This window comes from Canis lupus, chromosome 28 (assembly GCF_011100685.1).
Source record: "Canis lupus familiaris isolate Mischka breed German Shepherd chromosome 28, alternate assembly UU_Cfam_GSD_1.0, whole genome shotgun sequence".
Taxonomy (NCBI): domain Eukaryota; kingdom Metazoa; phylum Chordata; class Mammalia; order Carnivora; family Canidae; genus Canis; species Canis lupus.
Window position 1 is genome coordinate 21,960,535 of NC_049249.1, and position 25,349 is coordinate 21,985,883.

The 25,349-nt window shown below is 49.0% G+C and overlaps 2 long non-coding RNA genes across 6 annotated transcripts; one reads left to right on the forward strand and one right to left on the reverse strand.

The window, feature by feature from the left end:
• Positions 1–3,086: 3,086 nt before the first annotated feature.
• On the reverse strand, positions 3,087–21,157 carry LOC111093077. Of its 5 annotated transcripts, XR_005380590.1 has the most exons (5): positions 10,282–10,920; positions 6,804–6,918; positions 6,533–6,638; positions 4,505–4,775; positions 3,087–3,792 (listed from the first exon to the last, which is right to left on the reverse strand). It is a non-coding gene; the product is annotated as an uncharacterized LOC111093077 (long non-coding RNA). The 5 variants fall into 5 exon arrangements; XR_005380591.1 differs by lacking the exon at positions 10,282–10,920 and adding an exon at positions 20,823–21,157 and having other exon boundaries at positions 3,087–4,775; XR_005380587.1 differs by having other exon boundaries at positions 3,087–4,775.
• Positions 8,842–20,646, forward strand: LOC119866586. The gene is made up of 3 exons (XR_005380592.1): positions 8,842–9,355; positions 17,298–17,363; positions 19,007–20,646. It is a non-coding gene; the product is annotated as an uncharacterized LOC119866586 (long non-coding RNA).
• Positions 21,158–25,349: the final 4,192 nt, after the last annotated feature.

Here is a 25,349-nt window from a genome sequence, read left to right on the forward strand (position 1 = left end):
GTTAAACATTTTGAGGAACTGCCAATTGTTTTACGAAGTGGCCACACCATTTTACATTCCCACCAGCAATGCATGAGGACTCCAATTTCTCTACACCCCTTCCAATACTTGTTATTGTCTGTCTTTTTGATTATAGTCATCCCAGGGGGTGTGAAGTGGTAGTTTGTTGTGGTTTTGATTTGCATGTCTCTAGTGACTAGTGATGTTGAACATCTTTTATGTGCTCTTGGCCATTTGTATATCTTCTTTGGAGAAATGTCTATTCAAATCCTTTGCTCTTTTCTTTCTTTCTTTTTCTTTCTTTCTTTCTTTCTTTCTTTCTTTCTTTCTTTCTTTCTTTCTTTCTTTCTTTCTTTCTTTCTTTCTTTCTTTTCTTTCTTTCTTTCTTTCTTCTTTCTTTCTTGGGAGAGAGGAGGGCCAGAGGGAGGGGGAGAGAGATTCTTAAGCAGGCTCCACGCACAGCGCAGAGCCCAGTGCCAGGTTCTATCTCAAGACCCTGAGATCATGACCTGAACCAAAATCAAGAGGCAGATGCTTAGCTGCCTGAGCCACCCAAGTGCCCCATCCTTTGACCATTTTTAAATTCAGTTCTTTGTCTTTATTGCTGAAGTGTTGTGTACACATTTCTACTTGTGTATTTACCACGTGGTTCTATAATTTATGTATTATGTGTCTGAGTGCCATGTGGCCAAAGGTGGCAGGGCCTGAGTCTGATTCAAATCTGTGCCTTCCTCAGGCACAGAGTGCAGGGCACATATGATGGACCCTTTATTAAATGCTTCAGGACTTGGGACCCAAGCTCTTCATGGAGTCACTGTGGTCTTATCCAAGGTTATTCCTTCCAGATCCAGCTCAGACCCTTGTACAGGGTCTCTTTATTCACCCTCCTCAACTACCCAAGTTGAATGTGTCCTGTCTCCTTCCAGACTCTAGCTGATAGAGCTGGTGATTGTCAAGTCCAATGACCATAAACCAAGATTTTGGTCTCAGACCCATCACACTTTAGCTGCATTAACATGGGATCTCAAGCCCTCACTTCCTCATCTGCAAAAGGGAGACTCTGGTTTTTTTGTTGTTGTTTTTAAATTTTTATTTATTTATGATAGTCACAGAGAGAGAGAGAGAGAGACAGAGACAGAGACACAGGCAGAGGGAGAAGCAGGCTCCATGCACCGGGAGCCCAACGTGGGATTCGATCCCGGGTCTCCAGGATCGCGCCCTGGGCCAAAGGCAGGTGCTAAACCGCTGTGCCACCAAGGATCCCCTGGTTTTGTTTTATGGATGACTAATTGACATACAACATTATATTAGTTTCAGGTATATAATGTAATGTTCAATATTTGCATATATTGCAAAATGATCACCACAATAAGTCTAGTTAACATCCAATCACTACATATAGTTACAAATTTTTTGTGTGATGAGAACTTTTAAGGTCTCCAATCTTACCAACCATCAAATATGCAGTAGAGCATTAACTCTAATCGCCATGCTATACATTACAACCCCATGACTTAATTACATAACTGGAACTTTGTACCTTTCACCGTCCTTCACCTCTTTCACTCACCCCCACCTCCTGCCCTCGGCAACCCCCAAGGCGATGAGGGAAGGAAACAAGGCTGTGGCCATTAGGACAGTGCCTGGCTCACAGTAAAGCCCCAGCAATGGCAGATGCCATTGTTAGAATGACTCAGGCTTTGGGTTACTGATAAGGGGCAACTGAGTTACTCCTTTTCCTTGCTTACTTGGCTCCAATTCATTGAGCATCAACAGCTGAAGGGCAAGTAACTGAAAGGGTGGAAAACAGACGTTTAATCAACACTTACTCTGTACTGGGGGCTAGTGGGAAGGCAAGGAGGTCTCAGAGAAGACCCTACTCTTAGGGAGTCCGCTACAGAGTGGAAAAGTCGAGATGGAGCCTCAGGGAACCAGGGGATGAGAGGGTCTACTGAACCTGCCAGCTGCAGTCTTGGCCACTTGAGGCACTTGAACCTACAGCTTGAGAGTGAATTTATCCTGCATAGTTCTGAGGGCATCAGGGAATGAGTGTTCTCAGCTCTAGATCCTGTGCAACTCCCATTTGATAGCAAGTGAGCCCTCCTTCAGGGTTAAATCAGGAGCTGCCAGAGTATAACAGGAAGGGAATCAGCCTTGGAGGCTGTGGAGACACAGGAGTGACTGCCCTTCCACTGCCCACTGGCTAGGACCCCTGGCAAGTCATGTGACCTCTGCCCCTCAGCCTCTTCATCTGTATTGAACACACATGGTAGCATTTTCAAAGGGGATAATGGCCATTCAAGCTTTAAAAAAGAAATAAGAAAGTATATAATGCAAGAAGAAGGACACCTGGGTGGCTTGGTCATTTAAGCGTCTGACTCTTGATCTCAGCACAGGTCTTGATCTCTGGGTTGTGAGTTCAAGCCCTCTGTTGGGATCCATGCTGGGCCTGGAGGCTACTTAATAGTAATAATAATAATAATAATGACAATAATGTGAGATGAATAAGGGCTCTGGGAGTGCCCTAAGGGATCAGAGTCAGGGAGGGCCGGGGCTGGGTTGAGGGTTGAAGGCCCAGTGTACTGGCAAGATATCTGGGGATCTCAGGCCTGGGGGATCCAGGCAAGAGGTTGCCTTCCGGTGGGTGTTGGAAAAGGACATGCTGTAGGGCCACTGAGAATGAGATTGGAGAGACAGATGGTGTCCAACCCCCTTTTTCCTGATGGGCCCTAAGGGCAGTGGTCAAACATGGTGAGTAGGTGTTGGCAAATGTTAGTGCCCGTGACTCTGAGAACTGTGTCAGATTCCGGGATGCAGCAGAAAAGAGATTCAAGTCCTGGTCTTGAAAAGATCATAGAACTTAGACACCTTGCATGGTTAGGCCAGGTTCACCTGAAGGCCTTGGACCATCTCATGAGCTCTGTGATGAGGGGGAGGGGCAAATGACTCGAGTTTTCTGGACCTTTCCCTCATCTGTGGGGAGAGCTCACGGGGTTGACTGGAGGCATAACAGCAGGTGAGATCATGATAGAAAATATTTTGCTCTCCCTGAAACCAATATACGGCAGCTATTTTACTGACGTTCATTCATGTATGCTTGTAACTTTAATAAGTAAAGAAATACTTGTATGTCTGTACAAAGAGGAATTCACACTTAATTGTCTATAATAGCCAAATCGTAAAGCCAACCAGAGTGCTCACCAACAGCTCCACGTTTAGCTGTGATGTGCGTGTATATGACATACGGCGCAACAGTTTGAAAGAATGGGGTAGCTCACAGGAACTGACATGGAAAGATCTGCAAGAACTAGTATTAAGTGTAAAGGGCAAGTTGCAAAATAGGACAAAATGGTTCCATTTCTGTCAACCTACAAAAGAAGATCTAGAAGAATTCACATCAAGTGATTTCATTGTGGTTACCCCCCAGGAGAAGGGGATGTGGTTAAGGAAGGTTGCCTAAAGGGGGTTTTACTTTATATCCTCTAAATTCAAGAACACCTGAGGATTTGAAATGAATGATGGCTCTTTTTTTTCCCCCTTGGCTTTTGTACCTCTTCAAGTCTCAGTTTATTTTTCTGCAAAATGAAGGGTTTGCACTGGGAGATAGTTGATGCTCCTTCCATTAAAATGTTGTCATTGTGGGATCCCTGGGTGGCGCAGTGGTTTGGTGCCTGCCTTTGGCCCAGGGCGTGATCCTGGAGACCCGGGATCGAATCCCACGTCGGGCTCCCGGTGCGTGGAGCCTGCTTCTTCCTCTGCCTGTGTCTCTGCCTCTCTCTCTCTCTCTGATGACTATCATAAATAAATAAAAAAATTTTTTAAAAATGTTGTCATTGTGGTAAAATACACATAACAAAATTTACTGTATTAGCCATGTTTGAGTTGATAGGTCAGTGGTGTTAAGTACATTCGTGCTGTTGCGCAACCATCATCACCATACATCTCCAGAAATTTCTCATCATCCCCAGTGGAAACTTTGTGCCCATTAAACACTAACTTCCCCTCCCTTTCCCCTCCCCCAGCCCATGGCAACCACTACTCAGCATTCTGTCTCTATGAATTTGTCTGTTCCAGGTATCTCATAAATGGAATCATAGTTGTCCCTTTTGATCTATCTTACTTCACTTAGCATAAATGTCTTTGTCTATGTTGTAGCATGTGTCAGAACTTCATTTCTCCTTAAGGCAGATTAATATCCTTATTGTAGATATAAAGCACCTTTGTTTATTTATTCATCTGCCAGTGGACATTTGAGTTGTTTCCACTTTGGCTGTTGTGAATAATGCTGCCACGCACATTGGCGTACAGATCTCTATTCCAGTCCTTTAATGCAGCTCTTTTGTGTATATACCCAGAAGTGAAACTGCTGGGTCATATGATAGCTCTATCACTGATTTCCATAGAGACTACACCATTTTACATTCCCACCAACAATGCTAAGGGTTTCAATTTCTCCACATCCTTGTCAACACTTCTCATTTTCTGCTTTTTTGAAAATAGTTACCAAATGGGTGTGAAGTGGTATTCCACTGTGGTTTTGATTTGCATTTCCCTGATGATTATTGATGTCGAGCGTCTTTTCGTGTGCCTGGTGGCCATTTATGTGTCTTCCTTGGAGAAATGTCTGTTCACATCTATCATTATTTTTGAATTGAGTTGTTTGCTTTGTTGTTGTTGAATTTTAGGAGCTCTTTATATATTCCGGATGTGAATCCCTTAATTTGTAAATATTTTCTCCAATCCTGTGAGTTGCCTTTTTTCTCGGTGACAGTGTCCTATGATATACAAAGTTTTAAGTTTGGCTGAAGTCCAACGTATCTGAAGGAATGAATTTTTAAATATTTACAATAAAAAAGAAGAAAAGAAAAGGGGGCACTGGGATGGTTCAGTTGGTTAAACATCTGGCTTCTGCTCAGGTCATGATCCCAGCATCCTGGGATCCAGCCCCAGGTCAGGCTCTCTGCTCAGTAGGAAGGTCACTTCTCCTTCTCCCTCTGTTTTTCCACCCTCCTCCCTGCGTCCTCGTTTGTGCTTGTGTTCTCTCTCTCTCTCTTAAATACATTTTTTAAATCTTAAAAAAAAAAAAAAAAAAGGAAAGGAAAAAGAAAGAACAAGAGGATAAGGCAGAGATAATAGAACAGCATTTGTGTTTTGTTAGCCTTTGTTCCATGGCCTACCTCACCTGCATGTCAGCCGCCCTAGCTCAGGAGAACAGCCATGGCAGGCCAGGCTGGGTGGGCTCTGGGAAGCCCCAGCTTGGGCCCAGGGGCCTGCTCATCAGGAGTGGGTGTGTGTGGAGGAGCCCATTACCCTGGGGTTTCCCTGAGACCTATACATGAGGACAAGTGGGTGGGCTTGTGGGTGGGCTCAAAGGCAGGAAGTCCTCAGTCAGGAAACCTGTGGTGTACCCACCTGCCTCTCTCAACCTAGTTCGGTGAAGGTGAAATTCCAGGCCCCAGAGCCATGGCTCCTAAAAGCATCTGTCCCTCTGCCCTCTGCTCCCTGCAGTCCTTCCTCACCTACCACTCCTCGCCTTTCTTTGGTTTCAGAAGGGGTTTTGTTGTTGTTTTTTACTTTTTCTGATTCTAAAAATACTCTGCCTCTAGCAAACTGACCAGAGTCGAAAAGCTAAGAACTAACCACAAGGCTAAGACCTTGTGGTGATGACAGTTCCCAATCACAGAGTGTGAAGCTCGTGCCAGGAACTGTGCTCAGACGCCCCCCACGCTTCCGTCCAGCCACCAGACATTCCCGGAGACACGAGCCCCATTTGAGGACCAAAGGAATGGAGCCGTCAGTGAGGGGCTGGTGGGAGCAGATCAGCTCAGGTTTTCTGCTTCGAAAGCATATTTCTGTTTTAGCCTGTATTCTGCTACTGTTAATATTTGAATTTAAATTTTCTAGCCTTACAAATAATTGTTTTGCAGGGCACCTGGTGGGTCAGTGACTTAAGCATCTGACTTCGGCTCAGGTCATGATCTCAGGGTCCTGGGATCAAGCCCCCTGTCGGCCTCTCTGCTCAGCTTGTGCTTGTGTCGTCTCCTGCTTGTGCCCTCTCTCTCAAATAAATAAATAAAATCTTTTTAAAAAGTAATAATTGTTTTACATTTCAAAATTCCCCTTAGACACGTAGAGTCGTTTGGGTATTTTAGGAACAATAAGATATGCTATTTATAAGATCATTTACTCATAAAACAATCACATCAAAGGTTATTTAAAATTGTTTTTAAAAAAAATCAGGTGCACTGTTGCTCCTGCCCCAACCCTGCTGCACTGCACTGGGCATTGTGGGCAGTTTTCCTTCTTCCAGCAGGTCTCAAGAGGGAGCAGCTCAGCCAGGTCTGAGGCCTTGTATGTTCTCTAGATGCCAATTACTGGGTGAAGTCCTCACCTCACCACATTCTGGAAAGGAGCAGAAGTATGGGTTTCCCAGACGCTGCTGGGAAGGTGCCATTGGTCTCTGGTGGGTCTATTCCAACCTCCAACTCTAGACAAGGCCCCAGAGACACCCCAAGCACAATGGAGTCCCTACCTGGTCACCTGGGCCTGAAATGGGGCTGAAGATACCACATCTCCAAGACTATAAGACGAGATGGCAGCAGGTTTTTTTTCTCTTTCATCAATAATATAATATGAAGCTACAGAGAAACAGAAGTAGAATATTTATCTGCAATCTCATGATGTAGAAAGAACAATTAACCTATGTTTTGTGATACATATACATGTGCAGGGTAGGTGGGATGGGTAACGCATGTGTTTTTAACCAAAAAAATGAAATCACACTACCTTTACTGTGTTCTTACCTTTTCTCTCTTAGAAATATGTAGATGTCATAAGTGTCTTCCTGGCTGTGTGACCTTGCAAAACTTCATCAAACTCTCTGTGTCTTGATTTTCTTCTGTGTGAAATGGGGATGCTCTGGGGAATAAAGAAATTGTTACCTGTAAAACTCAGAACTGAGCCTGGTTCATAGTGTGCCCTCAAGAAGTGTTAGTTGTAATTATTTCTATTATTATTTGTCATTCTTAATGGCTGCATAGAATTCCATTTATAGACCAGTAGATTTGGTTCTCAAATGGGTTATTTGCAATGTTGGAGACATTTTTTATTGTCACATGGGGTGGAAGGTGCTATTGGCATCTAGTGGGTAGAGGCCCGGGCTGCTGCTAAACATCCTACCACTTCCAACAAGAAGTCAATAGTGCTGACATTGAGAAACCCTAGTCTAGATGATTCCTGGTTTGCTTGACCCACTCACTCCCTATCGTTGGACATGTACTTTGGACTAATCTTGCTTGTTCCACACCACACTGCAACAGATATGCCAGCGAAGGCCTTAGGCAAGAGGGAGAAGAGATCCTGCTATGGGGGGCGTAATATGGAGCTTTGGGAAGGGCAGAGTGGCTGTGCCCATATCCAGCCTGGGACAGTGGCTGGGAAGAAAAGTCTGAGATGCATGGCCCTGGAGAACTTGTACACCTCCTGTGGCCCCGCTAAAAATAAGGTAAAGCACAGACCTGGGTCACGTCAGTGGCAACAGAGGGACAGACTCACAAAGAGCTGTCTGGCTGAGATAAGGGAGGGAAGTACACAGCCCATGTGTGTTATGCTCCTGGGTTAGCTGTGTGTGTGTGGAGTGGGGAGGATGAGTTTGGGATGTCTTTGTTATCTTGTCTCCAGACTACAAACTAAAACTTATAAACTTTGGACACCAAAAAACACTTTTTTAAAAAAGATTTTATTTATTTGTTCATGAGAGACACAGAGAGAGACAGAGATATAGACAGAGGGAGGAGCAGGCTCCATGCAGGAGCCTGATGTGGGACTCGATCCCAGGACTCCAGGATCACAGCCTGAGCCAAAGGCAAACGCTTAACCACTGAGCCACCCAGGTGCCCCCAAAAAACACATTTTTAAAAGCACTGCCTTGCTGTTAGCTGAACCTGTAGTTCTCATAAAGGGGCTCCCCTAGGTCCCAGAGGTTTTGATGGGCTGGGGCAGAGAAACCCCTGAATGCAGGGCTTCCCGAGCTCTACCTTTAAGGCCTTCCTCTGGTCTGGTTGCTCCCTGCCTCCCTCCTGAAGAGCCCCAGCCTCACCCGGTTTCTACAACCCACAGGGGTGAGATGCTCCTCCCCACGCCTGCAGCCCTCAGAGACCCTCTGGTCATTATACCCTCAGCTCCTCTCCACCAGGCACTGGGACAAAATGAGCAACGCAGACAAGGCCCCTGTCCTCACAGGGATGGACCATAAGCACAGAAACAAGTCAGTAAGCGGGTGGTTCTGAAAGGTAGAATGACTCACCAGGCATCTTCTCGGAGGAGAGGACAACGGAGCCGCAACAGGGTGATGAAAAGTGTCACCATGTGAAGATTTGGAGGAAGAAACTTCTAGCAGAGGGAACAGCAAGTCCCAGGCCCCGTGCTCATTTGAGGAAAAGATAAACACATTTTATAGCAGGAAGTCTCGACCACGGATGCTTGGATGGCTCAGTGGTTGAGCATCTGCCTTCAGCTGGGGTGGTGACCCCAGGATTCTGGGATCGTGTCCACATCGGGCTCCAGGCAGGGAGCCTGCTTCTCCCTCTGCCTCTGTCTCTGCCTCTCTCTGTGTCTCTCATGAATACATAAATCAAATATTAAAAAAAAAAAAAAATAAAATAAAGAAAGAAAGAAAGAAAGAGAAAGAAGAAAGAAAGAAAGAAGAAAGAAAGAAAGAAAGAAAGAAAGAAAGAAAGAAAGAAAGAAAGAAAGAAAGAAAGAAAGAAAGAAAGAAAGAAAGAAAGAAAGTCTCAACCATCTTACCCAAAGCTGCCATTTGGTGGGGGGAAGCAGGCAGGGGCCAGAAGGAGGAACCAGTAGCTAGACCCTCTCCTTCTCCCCATGGCAAGTCTGCAAACCCCCTCCAACAGGGGCCACGGGAGCATAGAACAGTCCCAGAGGATCCCGTGTGCAGATGCTCAGAGCCCAGAGCTCAGGGTGGCATCGCTGCCCCCCGGCCCTGCCCCAAGCCCGGCCTCCTCGACCACAGGGCACCGTAACCATCAGCAGCTTGCAGGCAGCTCCCCTTGCCGTGGGTCACTGGACCGAAGCGCAGAGACGCTGAGTGAGGCCCGCGTAGCTGCCCGGCCTCCCTGGGAGGCTCACAGGGGCCCAGCTCGTCGCCCCAGGATGAGAAAAGCCGGCATGAGCTAGAAGAATAGGACTTGCAGTTCTCACTGCCCAGCGTCCCGGTTTCTGCGTTAAGAAACCCAACGAACTAAAATCTTCTTTGAGGCCTTCATCTGGTCCTTGGGAAAACAGAATTCTAATGAACCAGTTTAAAGGTGACCATGCTTCAGGCTTTCACCCAACGGTAAGCAGTTTAAAGGAGAAAAGCCCTTGCAGAGAGGGATGGAAAGCCCGCACAAAACACCACTGGCGCTTAAACAGAGAAAAGGTGTTCAATGATCTCCTATTAAGAGAAATGGAAACTAAAACTGCTCTAAATGCCAGGTTTCCCCTGTCAGTTTGGGAGAGACCAAAATGTGCTAATATGGGGGAGGGTGGGGTGGGGGGTGAGGATTGGAAGGACAATGATGCAGGGCTGGTCGGTGATACGTTACAAGATTACCTTGTCGTCCCACCTGGCTGTTCTCCTAGGAATTTATCCCGCAGACAGGCCCACGGGTGTGTTGTTTGTAATAGCAGATGGCAACCTAAAGTCAAGGTCCGCTAGGATGGGAGTGGCGGCCTTCCTTACAGGATGGCCGCACAGCAGAGGACCAGGCTGGGAAAATGCATGCGGAGGCTGGCCGGCTCTTCCTCAAAGACTGGGCTTGGACATCGCAGCCCTCTGAGGGCCCCCATCCCCTAGAGAGCACGCCAGCTGGCTAGAATGCCCGGTTTGCCTACAGAGCGAGGGACACGGGAGCCAGAGCCGCAGCGACAGGCCACGGGGACCTCAGCCTGATTTCACTCTGCAGGCGGCTGCTGCTCCAGGGCACTCACTCAAGGGCCAAGCTCAGGCCCTGACCCCTCAGGCTGTTGGTCCTTCCTTGCTGCTCTACCCTGCCTTGTGTCCTCAGGTTAACCCAAGACATTGCTCCTTCTCTTGGAGAATATCCTCTCTGTACTCAGCTTTCCCAAAATCCTGGCCATGCCATCTCACGGAGTCTACTCTGGGGCTGGGCTAATTTCCCAGGAACACTTGCCCTGTGACTCAGCTTCCCTGGGATGAGTCCCCCAGGCCCCTGAGATGCTCCTCCTCTGTCCCCTCCTCACTGCATTTCACAAACCCACCTTTTCTTGAGAAGCAGGGTGGTCTAGTGGTTAAGTCCAAAGGCTCTGGTCGCCAACTGTTGGGGCTCCAGGTTTGGTCCCAGGATTCCCTAGTACCTGTGAGCTTGGTAGAGTCACATACCCTCTCTGTTCTCAGTAACAGAGCTGCTAATAATTTGCCTTTAAGATCTCCTTAATAGCACTTGGCACAAAATGCGTATCCAATAAACATTACTATTATTTTATGGGCCACTGGGAAGCTGGGTGGAGTCAATCCACAGCATCTTGGGAGGAAACTTATTTCCTCACAGCCTCCCTGAACGGAACCAGGAGGAGAAAGTCATCTGGCAAAGCTCTGCCCAGCCACCAGCCACTGTGCCATGTTGGCCTTTGTGCTTTAGGAGCTATGGCTGGAATCCAGGTAAGGCCCAAAGAGCACTCCCTCCGCGCTGTGAGCCAGCCCTCCCAGATGGGCAGGACTGAGGAGGCCAGGCTGTGCTGGGGCCTCTGGCAGAGGTTAGAGGAACTAGGAGAGGGTGAGGCTGAAGCCTGGTAAGGGCCACGCAGCTATGTCACCCAGTGGGGCCTTATGATTCTAGCCTCACAACTGAAGCCCCCTCCCCTGTTCTCTCCCACTGCAGCTTCTTAGTACAGCATATGGGGCCCCCAACCCCTCACCCCAGCCTCCAGGCTTCTGCTTCCCCACCCCAGGCCCAGAGCCCCTCTCAACCTGCCCTGCCCATTCACCAGCCTCTCTTTGCTCCTCCCCCTTCCCTCCCCAGCCTCCCCCTGCCTCCTCTTGCTTCACTTCCTCCCAGCTTCACACAAAGGCACAGGCAATTCTTGGCCATATGGCTCTACTATTCTAATAGTCCCCAGATTTATGACCACAACGCCGCCGAGAAATTGTCAGGTGCTCCAAGACATGGTCCTTGGCTTAAAGACACATCTGCGATGAAAGCTACCCTCTAGGGATCCCTGGGTGGCGCAGCGGTTTGGCGCCTGCCTTTGGCCCAGGGCGCGATCCTGGAGACCCGGGATCGAATCCCACGTCAGGCTCCCGGTGCATGGAGCCTGCTTCTCCCTCTGCCTATGTCTCTGCCTCTCTCTCTCTCTGTGTGACTATCATATATAAATAAAAATTAAAAAAAAAAAAAAAAAAAAAAAAAAAAAAGAAAGCTACCCTCTGGAAGCCAAGGACGGAAGTGTCACCTGCGATTTTCCTTGTAAAAACCGTGGTAGCAGTGACCCAGGGGGCTTTGTGCTGCCAAGCGTTCTGCAGCTTCCTTAGCTCTGAGAAGGCCTGTGCGCTGGGAGGAGAGGCACATTCAGCTCCCCCAGGCTGGGTATTAAACAAGTATTAACTGAGAATTAATTGAGGACAACGAATGAGCCCTGGGATAGGAACTCGCGCCTTGGGGCCCTTGCGAGCGCAGACTCGGTGCATGACCTGACCCAGGGCGGATGCACGTCGCCCACCCACTCGATCGGCCTGCACTTGACACCCTTGTCTCATATCACTATGGGGCCTTGCCCGCCCACCCCCCGGACATGGACACTCACGTGGACTCACATGTCGGGCAGATAAGCCGCCCATTCACACACGCTCACCACTGCCTGGCGACCCCCGCATGTGACAGAGCCGCTTCACATTTATGCACAAAACGGCTCCCTTGGGCCGCAGAGAATTCTCCACTCACGCCTCCTACCCTCTCACTTCCACCCACCCACCTGCACCTGCACACACCCCTCGCAGGTGCAGAGACGACTCCCAGCCCCCACTTTCCCCCATGCACCCACCACTTTCAGACCCTGCCCTGAGCCACATTTCAGTCCGACTCCCACGGCTTCCCGTCACTGTCCCTCACGTGGCCACTCGCGGACGCCAGGCAGCGGCCCACGCGGCCACGCTCGCACCCCCCTCTTAGCACTCCGAGTACAAGTCCCGTGGGGGTGAGGATGCTGGAGCTTCTAGGAAACTAGCCCCCCCTCTCCTGGAGGCGGGGGATTCTGATCCCACCCTTGCCCCTGCGCTCCTAGCCACCACCACCGCCAGCCCCAGGCTGAGCTCGGGAAACCTCAGGGGAATAGGTGACTGTCTCACGCTGGGCCGCCGGTGTCCTGGAAACCCTTCCTGTCCCGAGCACACCCGCAGGCTGCTCACAGTCTGGGGGAACCCATTTGGGGTCTGGCTCAGTAAAGGAACACCTGACCATCAGCCTCTGCCTAGAAGCTATTCATTTCCCCTGTGTTTGCCCCCCATTTACAAACCCATAAAATGTAGGGAGGCTTTTCCTCAACAGGTAGCCTTGGGACCCAGCTGCTGTCCTCCATCCCTAGCCACTATTTCCTCTTTCCTGAGGCCTCCAGCCTGGAGGCAGGGACACACTCAGGCAATCCCATGTACACGCTGATTCCCCTGCTGATTCCCCTGCCCCGGGTTGATGGGGCCCAGAGCTTCCAGCAAGAAGCCTGGGGTTAGGGCAGGCCTGGCTCCACAAATAGGCTTTGAAGGGAGCATTCAAGCTGGACCCCCTGCCTGAAATGTCACCTACTGCCTATTATCCCACCGTGAAAGCTCCAGTCCTTTGGGTTTTGAAGATGTCACCTGCTTGGTCGGACATCCCCTCACCTTCCTCCTGCAGAGGTCATCACATCCTTGGCCTGTCTCCATCCTATTCCTCGGTCTGGGGGAGGGTGAGATGGCTGGACAGGAGAGGCAGGAAGGAGCCAAAAAATAAATCCTCCCTCCACTCTGTTTTGCTGGAAGTGCTGAGCATCTCCATGGCAGCTCTGTGGCTTACAGGACAGAGCCAGGCTTTCAATGAGATCCACCCAGCTCTAGATCTAGTCTTGCAGTTTGATAGCGGTGGGAACTTGGGTGGGTGTCTTTATCTCTTTGAACCATTCTTCATCTTTAAAATGGGGATGCTGAGGGGTACAGAATAAATTTGAGAAGTTCCTCTGTGCATGTCAGTGTTCAATCAATAGCTGGCCTACAGAGAAAGTAGCATCTGTGGTTCTAGGCATCTTTGAGCCCCAGGGTAGGAAGTACCAGACTTGTCCCAGAGCCTCAGGGATGCTGCATGTGGCTCCAGAGCCCAGGCTGGCAGTGCCAGCCCAGGCCTGAGAGCAGCCTCGTTGGAATTGGCCAACTAAAGCCAGGTGGAGGCAAAGCGCCTTGAACCCTGGCTCCTCTGTTGGAGACCAAATTCTGTGTGTGTGTATATGGGGGAGAGGGGCATGGAACCCAAAGGGGTCCTGTCTGCAGCACAGAGAGGCTTCCCTGTACCTCACCGCCAGGACCTTAGCCTGCAGGGATCCCCTCGCCACCAGTAGGCTACAGATTTGCTTATTTTGCAGATTTAAAAAACTTTTCTATCATCCTCTCACCCAATTATCACTGCAGCCCTTTGGACCTAGGAATTTTGAATCTCTATTTTTTATAGATGAGGATCAGAAAAGTGGAGGGGCTCCACAGGATCATACAGCTCTCAGTGATCGCATAACTGAGATTCCTACCTGGATCTTCCTGCTGTGATGCTAACCCTCTGCCCATCATGCCAGGATGTCACCAGGTTTGCCAAAGGCAGAGGGCTTAGCATGAGTGTGATTTGTCCCTCGGGAATGGCAACCATGGGCATCTACTTTATTCAGTGATAAGACACCCCTTCTCCCCAGATGCCCCTCCCTATCCCCTTTACCATCAGTTCCTTTGGCCACACATGGGGTGGGGGGCTGTACACTGCCTACTTAGCTAACTCCATTTGTCCTTCAGAGTCAGCTCAGGGGCCGTCTTCTCTGGGGAGCCCTCCCTGACCCCTCTCCCCCAACGAGCCTCACTCTGTCAGGCCATTATCCACTCACCATCGTAATGACCCTTTCTTGTGTTCCCCTGGAGTAGTAAGTGGGTGAGCTCCACAAGGACACTTACTGTACCCTGAGTTCAGCAGCACCAAGGCAAAGAGGGCTCTTTTTAAGTGTCAGCAACCCATCACACACTGGCTTAGGTAAGAGGGAATTGGTTGGCTCATATGAACTGGAAAGCCAAGAGGGATTGATCTGGCTTTGGACAAAGCTAGAAACCCAAAAGATGTGATCAAGAATCTTCCTGCCACACACAAACACGCACACCTGCTCCTCTCTGTGGGGCCTCTGTTCTTAGATTCTCCACAGTGGTGACCAACATGGTGACACCCAGCTCCGGGCTTCCGTCCTACAGCTGAATAAAGGCTGCATTAAGAGAGCTCCTCTTTCTCAAGAGTGCCGGCAAAGCTCCAGGATTTGTTCTGACTGGCCAGGACTAGCTTTCATGCTGCCTCAAGTATCTGGAGCTCAGATAACCCCACTGAAGCACATAGAACTGGGGAATGGAGGGGCTGGGGCATGATTCTCCCAAAGAAAATAAGATCACTTTTACCAAAAGAAAGCAGAATAGGCCCAGGACACACAAAAATGGTGTCCAGGAAAGCAGGGCTTCTTAAACTACAATGAACACACAATCTCTTGGGGATCTTGTTAAAATGCAGGTTCTGCTTTAGAAGGTCTGGAGTGGGGCCTAACAGTCTGCATTTCTGGCAAGTTCCCCAGCTGCTGCTGCTGCTCCACTGGAGTAGTAGAGGCCTCTTTGAGTGGCGAGGGCCCTAATGCACCTGACACCTGCCATGAATAGACTATGTGCAACAGGCGAGGGGCACCAAGATGCTGATAGGAGTCGGTGCCCGCCTTGGGTCCTTCCTCCACCCAGGACCCAGCTGTGCCTCTCTGATTGTCCCTCATGGTAACCCACCGAGGCGGGCAGGGCAAGCCTTCCTTCCTCTTCTTATTTTGCAGATGAGAAAGCAGAGGCTCCAGTAAATTTTGCAACTCTCCTAAGTCACACTGGTGGCAAGGAGTTGGGCTGGATCCCAACTACCTGTCGTTCTGAAGGACTCACCAGAACCCGTCCCACACTTAGAAATGAAAAGAGAAGCAGCCCACCATGCTATGGTCACATTTCCCCAGGATTGGAATTTGTGTCAGCTGAGAAGGTGCTGAGGTTTTTATAGCCAACGTGGACCCAGGTGACCTCCTGGCTCTGCTGTTTGTAAATCAAAGTTGCAAAGGCAAAGGTCATCTAGGCCACCCCTCCCCTGCTCCATTGGTTATTTTTAGCCTTCTCTCCTTTATCAGTTTTCTCCTTCCTGCTCTCCAAGAGTTGTTATCATTATGTAATAGATACAGTCTCACCCACGGTGGGGCCAGTCACACCTGGGCTCCGAGGAACAAAATGTGGGTGTCCCTGGCACTTGATGCCACCTGACAGGGTGGGCTGGGCATTTGCAAATGATTTGAAAGAGGAATCCTAGGCTGATCTATGGGCCGGCACCAGAGAAGATGATCATTAGGGAGATCGAATATGGTATGAGCTACTGAAGAAGGAGGGAGTTCCTCATCTGTTATGGGTTGAAGTGCATGCCCCCCAAATTCATACACCAATGTCCTAAGCCCCAGTACTTCGGGTGACCTCAGTTAGGAAAAGGATCTTTGCAGATGTAACTAATTAATTAAGACAAGGCCATTCCAAACTAGGGTGGGCCCCTAGTCCAATATGACTGGTGTCCTTAAACACAGCGGGCATTTGGATGCACACACACACACACACACACATACACACACTCACACACAGGAAGAGGACACATGACAATGAGTGAGGAGATGAGGGGATGTAGCAGAAGCCAAAGAACTCAAGCGATCACCATCCAACCTCCAGAAGCCAGGGAAGAAGCCTGGAACAGAGTCCCTCACAGCGTCAAAAGGAGCCAACACTGCTGACACCTTGACGTCAAACTTCTAGCCCCCAGAACTGTGACAGTACATTTCTATTGGTTAAGCCACCGGATTTGTGGCACTTGATTAGGGCTGCCCTGGGACAAGAATACACCATCTCTCGAGGTGCTCAAGCTGAGGCTGGGGGTCACTTGGCAGGGTATCATCCCTTGGAAATATTATGCAAACCACCTACATAATTTAAAATATTCTAGTAGCCACATTTAAAAAAAACAGATGAAATGAATTTTAATCATATATTTTATTTCATACAATATATCCAAAGTATTTCAATAGGCAGTATGCTCCTAAAAGGAGCTATTAATGAGATGTTTAATATTTTTTTTTTGTTTTTTACAAAGTCTTTGAAACCTAGTGTGTTATTTTCTACTTAAAGCACCGCTCAGATGAGATTAGCCACATTTCAAGTGCTCCATAGCCATCCATAGCTAGCAGCTACCATATTGGATAACATCATCCAGTTCCTCTCTCCTCTGTCCGTGTGGCTTTTTTTTTTTTTTTTAAGAGTCAGAGGAAAGGCACAGGGAGAGGGAGAGAGAGAGAGAATCTCAAGCAGGTCATGGAACCCAGAGCCCAACATAGAGCTCCATCTCACAACCTTGAGATCATGACCTGAGCCCAAATCAAGAAGCAGACGCTTCACCGACTAAGCCACCCAGGCACCCCATGTATCTGTGGCTTTAAGCATTTTACTGATCCCGTTAGAGCCTGTTTCCTCACCTATAAAAAAGGGAACCTCTACAGGATTGGCATGAGGATTAAGTAAGAAGGTGTCTGTGTTTAATTGGTTCCTTGCATCGGGTAAATTCCTAGCCAAGCACTGTTACAAACCCGTTGGCATCAGACCTAATATTTAAAGACCTTCCCACTCCAGAGGATCACACAATGACTGCATTTCTCCCCAGGTTCATCTTGAATCCCCTCCATACCCACACCCACCTCCAAGTTTCCCACTCAGACCAACCTGAGTCCACCTCCTCCTGGAAGAGACCCAGCTCCCATTTTAAGAGACCCAGTGAGAATCTCACAATTTAACACACAGCTGTTCTGTTAATTTTGTTACTACAGTTGAGTGGAAGCTTTAAGTCCCCCGAGGGCTGGGATATGCCTTCTCTGGTTTCTCCTCTGGTCTCTGAGTTCTGGGCCCATTCAATCACTCAATCAGGGAACAAACTTCTTCTTCTTCCTTTCTTTTTTTTTTTTTTTAGGCAACAAACTTCTCTAATGCGTGAGCACCAGTCCCAAGTCAGCCACTGGACCCTGCCAGACCTACAGTAGGTGACAATTAATGGTATGCAGGCTGATTACCTAGGCACACCTCTCAGAAGCCCACAAGGGGGTGGGCTCTGGGGATCAAGACCCACAACAGGTTATAGAGTAGCTGTAGTTCTGGGCCAGCCCAGGGAGTGGAGATCCTAGAACTTCCCAGGAAAAAAAAGGCCAAAGGTACCAGCAGCAATGCTGTCCAACATGCCTCGTGGTTTGCATGGGCTGGGATGGGCCTCACGTGGGTCGCCCAGCATGTCAGGCCCAGGATGAGACTTGGGTCTGGCAGGACACCAAGGGCTGCCCTTTGAGCCAACTGCCCTCCCCATCTCTCTCTTGCCCAATGGCATTTTGTGGCTTATTTACAAGTCGCACCCTGATAGAGGCCTGACTGGGCAGGGTAAATGAGTCACCAGCACCTCTAGGAGAAGCCTCACTGGGGGAGAGTCACAATCACGCCAGCCCAGCCCAGGCCCGGCCCCTCCTAATCCACTGCTCCCACCCCCAACATACACAAACAGTTCTGTTGGCTCGTGATCACGCCAGGGCTGAGCCTGGCACGGGACAGGGAGAGGCTGGCTGAAACGACCCATCCTGTGGCCATACAAGGCCTCCCCACTAATGTTTGTGTGAACAGCTCTCAACTCCCTGTCAGGGCTCTGATTCAGCCATCTTCCTTACAAATTACAGGGGGCCTTCCCCCTACCCCCAAGCCATCCCATCCCTATCTTCCCTGCCAACTCCTCTCTTATTCATGGAGATGAAAGATGGTTGTAAAATCAGACTATGCCACCTACTAGCTGTGTGGCCTTGGTCAAGTTGATAAACCTCTCTGAACTCCAGATTCCTCAACTATAAATGAAGATAGCAATAATGTCTACCTCACCAGGCTGTTGGGAAATTTAAGTGGGACAATCTGCATCATGTGCACGGCATAGTGAGTGGCACCTTAGCAAGTGGATAGCTTAAATGTTCTTATCTGATCACGGCAGGGGTTATCATCATTTGTTTTGTGTAACATGGCAAAAAGCTTATCCTGCTACGGGAATGCACATTCCAATCCATGGCAAAGCTAGGAAACACGATATCCATTTTACCTGCCTTTCTAGGATTTTGCAGCCTATGACTTTTTGTTGAGGAATCTGCACTGATATAAGCAACTCATTCATTCTGCAAATATGTACTGAGCACCCGCTAGGAAGTGACGTGTTCTTGGCGGTCCCAAGAGTAGAACTGGGGAATGTGGACAAGAAGCTGTGCCTGGCAGCTGCCCAGACCCACGTCATGAAAGTTCCTTTCATGCTTTGTTGAGGTGATGGCAGGTTCTTTGCCTGTGTCCCTGGATAGAGATCCTGGCAAGGCCTGGAGCTGATGTCTAACGAGATGAGGCAGAAGGGGCTCATGCTCAGAGATTTGGACAGCCCTGGTGTTGAGGTCCCTGTGTCACCTAACTCTCATGATCTTGGGAAAGTCAGTTAGTCTTACAAGGCCTCAGTTTCCTCCTCTTCTAAATGGGCAGAACAATCCCTAGCTTGCGACCACACAGGACAGCTGTTAGCTCACATGCGTGGAGGCCTCCCACTAACTGTATTCTTCCTTCATGCATCGACTTACCAACTTTTTTTTTCTTAAATTATCTACTCTCTTTTAGCTACTGTGGAGAAGCTGGAGGAGAGGAGAACGGACTCAGGGAAGAACTGAGCCCCAGGGTTCCACGGTGAGGAGCCTCGGTCCATTGTCCACTTCCACACATTGATGTTGCGACACACAGACAAGTTCTCGGGAAGAGCTGACCTTTCAGTCCAGCCCCGGTGACTAGCAGCCCCTCTGGGCCCAGACCTGGTCTAGGTGAGAAGCAGCAGCTCTTGCTCCTGGGCAGATGGCCAAGGTGCACCGCACCCCCTGCCTGGACCCCAGCCAGCCCTCCCCACTGGACTCGTGACCCTCTGTTTCCTGCTGCTTGGCAGGAAATGAGTTCTGAGAGAGGACTGTGTGGGCTCCAGACAGCACACCCCCGCTTCAGGCAGAAAGTAGGAGGAAGAAGGGGAGGTCCCAACCATATCTGCCCCCATCCCTCAGAAAAGCGATGCTTTTATTCAAATCCTCCCAGCAGATTTTTGCTTAGTAGTCTGGAAAGAACTGGAGCATGTGGCCACTCCTGGCCGCAAGAAAGCCTGGGAAAAAGGGAGCAGGATGATCATGACCGGCTTAGACCAAGGATCAGCAACATTTTCTACAATGGGCTAGAGAGGAAACGTTTTAGACTGTGGGGGCCACAGTCCCTGCTGCAACTACTCAACTCTCCCTGGCTGTGTGAAATCGGCCACAGACACAGAGCAAGTGGGTATGGCTGTGCTCCAACAAAACTTTATTGACATTTACACTCGAGAATCATATAATGTTCATGTGTCACAAAATATTCTTTGATTTTTTCCAACCATTTAAGAAAATATCAAAAACCATTTTAGCTCATGGGCCACACAAAACCAGGAGGCAGCCATGTTTGGCTCTCGGGTGGTAGTTTGCCAGTCCTTGGCTTAGACCAGTCATGATCCATTGCCTGGGGCTGAGCACACTGTCACTCCAAGGAAGGGTGTGTGTTTGGTATGTAGTGTGGTATATGTGTGTTTACCAACACCCACTTGGGGTGTATTACATGAGCAACTAATAGTGTTCCCCACAAGCCATATTGTCACTGCACAAGAAGATTTGGATCCAAACCATCCAAACTTGAGAGCCTGCCCTCTTAGCCTCTATGCTAACATCCTCTGCTCAGAGACCTTAGCTCACTATGAAGGTAAGGCTGGGGGAGGAGACATGTAATCAGGCATCAGGATTTGGATGTCACCAAGATGGCTCACGCAGGGACACAAGCCTATACACTCCTGAGACTTTTCAGTGGCCTCTTCTCTTGGGAGGACCCGGATGGGAGATCAGAGGAGCAAGGGTACAGGGAGGAAGGGGGACCTCCCACCTCCCTCCCTCCCCATGGGAATGCACATCCCCCCCCCCCCACCACCAACTGTAGGGATCGGGTGGGGGCTTCCCTCCGGCCCTGGAGCAGGATTTCCGTTTCCCTTGACATTGATAGACCGGAAATTGGGTCTTATTCTCATGGTAGGAAAAGAAGGCCTCCCACTCTCCCTAGCTTCCTTTTTGTCTTGCTTTTCCCTTCTGCCCGTTCCAGTACTGAAGAGATTCAGGGAGATATCTAACAGCTGAGGAAGCCTGAAAAAATATGTAAGCTAAGACATGTCATCCTTTCAGCCATTAAAAATTTTCTTTAGCTCCTACCAATTGATTTATTTTTTAAAAATTCATTTAGTTCCCATTGAGCATGAGCTAGGCTGTCTTCCAGGGAATTTTACGTCCCAGGACTCGTGTAATCCTCCCAACAACCCTGTGAGGTAAGGGTCATTAAACTCATTTCACGAAGGTGGAAACTGAGACCCAGAGAGTTTACTTACATAATGGCAGAGCCAGCATTTAACCCAGATCCAACCAACTCCAGAGCCCCTCTCTCTGCTGTCACACACTGCCTCTGCCCCATGAGAGTCTCCGGAAAGAGGAGGCAATGGAGGATGGGGAGTCAGAGCTCAGGTCCTGGAGTCCAAGAGACTTGAGCTCAAATTCTGGATGAGAGGTATATCAGTTGCTTTCCTGGGCAAGTCATTTACTCTTAACCTCAGCTTCCCCTCCTGGGGGAGGAGGGGAGATCTATTCTCTTTTCCTTCAGTGCCATGATTTCTCCTTGGGAAACCACTATTCCCCATTCCTATGGTTGTCCTGGCAGTTATCTCACTTGCCAGCTGCAGGAGTGAGCACGTGCCCCCGCCCCTGCCAATTAGATGATCTTATTCTCCCAGCCTTTGTGATGACTTCAGGGATAAGTGCCTGTGACTAAATCCAGCCAATGAGAATCAAGCTGAGGATTTTTGCTAGACCCTTTAAGAAAGACTCTCTTTTTGCTTATTGGGGTGCAAGCCTAGAGCTGCTGCAGGTGGCCATGTCACTGCACATGAAGAGCCTGCCTAAGAAAAAAAAAAAAAAAAACAAAGAAAAAAAAGAGGCAGAAATGAGAGACCCTAAGAGGAGAAGATTCTCAATGACTTCACCTGAGCTCCTGGCTCCCATTATGCCTAAGATATGCCCTCTGTTGTCTTAAATATAGAAACCTACTCATGTTTGTCTCTGTCTAGGTAGTCTGAGATGTTTCTCTGACACTTGCAATCAATAGAATGAAAGCCTTAGGAGGGCAAGGATATTTATCTGTCAGTGCTGGGCACACAGAATGTCCTCAATAGACCCGAAGAGCATCAGATACAGCATGCCTCCTCATGGGACATTGTGGGAATAAAGCGGGGATGGATGGATAGGCAAGGCTTGGCCCCCGTGCCTGACATAGTGAGCCTCAACAACCATGGTCTAAGCCACAGTGCTGCCCTCCTACAGCTGCCAGTCCGGTGGACTCTCCTCCCCACTGTCCGAAGGCAGGTGCAGGGACAGCTAAGTCAGGAGCAGTGATGGAAGACTATGAGTGGAAACCACAGTTCTCAAAGCTACAGAGAACACAGAAAACACTGCAGACCTGGTCCCTGACCTCCAGGACTCTGTCTGGCATCACCTAGTCTCTGTGGCTCCCTGCCACATGCCTCCCCACTACCCTGAGCTGGAAACACTAGGCTGCTTTTGTGAAACACCAGGCCACCCCATAGGCTTCCGAAGCCAGTAGTGGACACTAGCATCCATGCCCCATGGCCCCAACCACAGCCTGCTGCGTGTATCATTTTTCTAGTATGCCCTGATCTCTCTGTGCCCCCCTGAAATCCTTGTTGCTGACCTGCCCCACTTCCACCTTACTTCTGGTAAGCACTCCATACTCCAGCCAAGGAGTATCTCTAACATCCTGGAAACCCTTCAAAGGCTGTGAATCACCTACCAGGTAGAGTTGCTAGGAGCCCTCCCAGATCTGCCCCTTACCCACTTCTCCAACACCATCACCTCCAGGGCCAGCTGAGATGCCCAGATACCTAGGACTCACTATCAGGCTTGTGCAAGTGCCTCCCCTGCCTCTCTCTGGTCCCAGCCTGGACATACCCCAGAGTCACTCCAGTGGAGTCCTCAGAAGGCCCCAGATAATTACAGATTGCACTGCTTCAGTTCATGGTGGTCTTTGGCCTGAAATGTCCCTTGCACCACCCCTTGGGCCTAGCTTATTTTCCTTTAAGATTTCCTTTAAATATGACCTCTTCCAAAAGGCCGCTGGGTGGCTTAGTTGGTTATGCATTGCCTTTGGCTCAGGTCATGGTCTAGGGGGCCTGGGATCAAGCCTTGTATCAGGCTCCTTGCTCAGCAAAAAGTTTGCTTCTCTCCCTCTGCCTTTTCCCCACCCCACTCATGTTCTCTCTCTCTCTCAAATAAATAAGTAAATAAAATCATTTTAAAAAAAATCATTCCCTCCAAAAAGCCTTCCCTGAACCTTCCTTGTCCTTTATGGTCACCCTCAGCTCAACAAACCCACTACACCACATTTTCTACCATTCAACTCTAGCCTCTTGAGAGTAGGACCCAAGTCTTAATTTGTATTTGTTGCCGCAACACATAAGTAATTGATGTAAAACACTGACACAGTGTCTAGGTCTCCCTTAAGATGCCCTGGACTACAAGAAACAGAAAACCTTACTCAAGATGACTACAGCCATGTAGAATGTATTATCTCACACAAAAAGGTCTTGGATAGAGTGTTCCAGGATTGGTTAATTCAGGAGCATCATTGAAGGCCCAGATTGTTCAGGCTCTATCATCTCCAGAATGTCAGCAACATTCTCAAGGGGAATCTCCTCCAATTGCTGCCACCCTGTCCCAAACCTCAAATCCCCACACTAAGATACAACAATACCTAGCAGAAAAAAGAGACATCTCTGTGTGTCTCATTTTGAGAACCAAAAAACAAAAACCTTTCCCAAAACCCACCCCCTGACTTTTTCCCACAGTTCATTGGCCAAGATGGCATCACAGGCCCACACACACACCAGTCTCTGTAAGGGAAATGGGATGCCCCAACTGACCAGGTAGTCAGGAACCTGGCTGTGTGGCAGAGATTACTCATGCCCAAATAGGAAAGGGGAATGGCCATCAGGGGCAACTATGTCTACTCCCAGTTGCCACATAGAAACTATACAATGAAGACTGGCTATTGGCTTTTGGACTTGGACAGACATGGTGACATAGCACAAAGAGCAGTGGGTCCAGGGAATTGATGAACAGCCTTCGCTCTACCATTGAGAACTTGAAGACAGAAGGTCTTGGACTGGGTCCTACTTCTGATTTTTGTGCTTGGGTGACACTCTGTCCAGCCCACGCTTGAGCTTCTCTAGTGACCACATTTTCTACTTCCTGTCACCCTGACCCTGGCTAGTGCAGAGCTGGACATACCAACTCTGGGTTTGCCAGACAGCCAACATATGCCCCTCAAAAGCCTTCCGAAAATATGTCTGCTCCCTGCTCCCAACAAGCACCCCAAAAAGTTACTCTTTGAATCCTGTTCTTCTTGTCATTTGCAATCTAGGTAATTAAACTTAACACCTCCAGGGTGATTAAAAATTAATTCTGTGTTCAACAGGCCCGGAAATGAAATGCAGTGGGAACCACACTTGGTGTTCCTGGCTGGATGTAATTAGAAAATCATCCTACTGGGGGGAGGAGAGTAACTAAGGCACTGTTGCAGCCGCAGAAGGTGCTGCTTACACGGTAACAAACCTCTTCTTGACCCCTAATTATTTAGGATTATGAGGCTGTTGCTGATAGTTGCAGGGTACAAGCAGTTGGTTTATAGGAAAGGTCTTTGCTTCTAGATTGGCAAGTGATCGTGGGCACCGCTTCTGTCTCACTGGTCCCCACTGTCTGTGCAGCCCACAGCCATCCCTCTGCCCATCCCCTCCCAGCTGTGCCATCTGCAGTGGGCCAACCCTGGTACTGTCCCTGCACCCCCACACCTGCTACCCCTGCTGCCCCATCAAACCTGCTCTGGTCCTCTCCTCAACCCTCCCTTTGCTTCCAGCTACTGTCCCCCAGGGGTGGTCCTTGCTGCAGACCAGCTACCCCTGGGAAGTCTTCAGTTCTCCTTGTCTCCTAGGCAACAGCCTGTTGCTTGGGATGCCAGCCCGGAGGCTGGCATTCCAGGATGCCACAAAAGGGCATTTCCTTTCCCTATCCCAGAAGCCACCAGGGGCCTTCGCACCTCCCACACCATCCAACTTTTCCATCTGGTGCCTCTGAACACCGTGGGCAGCAGGAAATATCTCTTTAACCCTCGAGGGCTAGAATGCCTTACTATTTTGAGGAGCCTGTGGCAGAAACCACATTTTGCACAAGATGATCCTGTCCCTAACTTGAACTATTTAACTGCAATAAAGCATGAGGAGAAGTTCTAGTTCTTTCTTGACCTTCTGGAAGGGCTAGGACAGTGTTGTCCAACACAGTAGCTACTACCCACATATGGCTATTAAATTTAAATTAATTTAAATAGGATAAGATTAAAAATTTGGTTCTTCATCTGGATATGTGGTTTGCGGCTACCCTATTGAGCAATGCAAATATAACATTCCACCATCACAGAAAGTTCTATTGGACACCGCTGCCCTAGAACACAACCCTCTGAGCATGGGTACAGACCCTTGGCCATTTACTCTGTGATCCTGAGCAACACACTTAACTTCCTGAAGCCCCCCCTCTGCTTCTTCCTCTATAATAATAGCTATCTCAGAGAGCCATGAAGTGCAGAGGAGAGAATCCGGGTACACTCTCACAAAGCATCTGATAACAGGAAGAGTTGATACATAGAAGCTATTGATTCTTGGAGTAGAGGGCACAGCCTGGTGAAGCAGGAGTATTTACGGTAAAGGAGACCAAGTTGTAGCCCCAACTCCATCACTGACCATAAGCCATATATGAAGGCTGTGATCCATCCAGCCTAATTTAAAAGAACAAATTAG